Raw genomic sequence first — 1,051 nt, forward strand, 5'->3', positions numbered from 1 at the left:
AAAAAAAGAAAAGAAATAAGTTCTACATAGTTAAGTCAAGAGCTAGGTAGTGGCACAGCAATATCCTAACTCCAAATGTACATGATACAAATATATCATGCCCTATTTATATAGTATAAAAATCAAATGAAAGCAGCAATAGCCTGAATTGGTATATATGTCCAGTTCAAAATGATAATCAAATGATATATGTTGACCATGTATTAACTGAAATCTCTAAAGCACAGCTGGAATACTGATTTAAACAGAACTACAATCTCTTTGTATAAATGCAGTACAGTACCATTTGATTCTACACATACAACATTTAACAACAATTTAACTGCACAGTTGAAGAGATTAATGAGCTCTAAGATTCTAAAAAGGCAACAAACTCTTAGATCATATTCTTTTTTTTCATGCTGTATTATCTTTAATTAGATCATATTCTTTTAAAAAGAAAAGAAAAAAGTAAAAGGTAAGAACACTTTAAAAAGGAAATGGCATTTTTTTCCCTTCGAAAGCCGTTGGTTGTTCTTGTTCTCTCTCCACTCCTTCCCTTTTCCAGATTTTGGATACAGCCAATTAACTTAACCAGTCTCCAAGATACTCAAATTTTGAGGCTGAGAAAAGCTACATCACATGCAACAACATGTATCTGAACATCATGTACATGTTGTCAGAGATGTGCAGATGGCAAACAACCGTGTGATAAGATGCACAATGTCACTGATCATCAGAGAAACATAAATTAGAAACACAAAAAGACAGCATTACAACGCCTCCGAGAAAGTCTGACATTTAAAAAAAAAACTGACAAAACCAAGTGCTGACAAGGATGTCAAATAATTATAACTCTTAAATACTGCTAGTGGGGAAGCAAAATGAAACAATCACTTTGGAAAATAGTCTGGCAATTTCTTATTAAATTAAATACACATTTACTATGCAATCCTACACAAGATTCTTGGGCAAATAAAAGAGGAATGAAAATCTATTTCTACATAAAAACCTGTTCTCTCTAATGGTTATAGCAGATTTAGTCATAATCACTCAAACCTGGAAAAACCCA

This window comes from Otolemur garnettii, unplaced genomic scaffold, assembly GCF_000181295.1.
Source record: "Otolemur garnettii isolate 467f Iridium unplaced genomic scaffold, OtoGar3 scaffold00022, whole genome shotgun sequence".
In the NCBI taxonomy this organism is placed as follows: domain Eukaryota; kingdom Metazoa; phylum Chordata; class Mammalia; order Primates; family Galagidae; genus Otolemur; species Otolemur garnettii.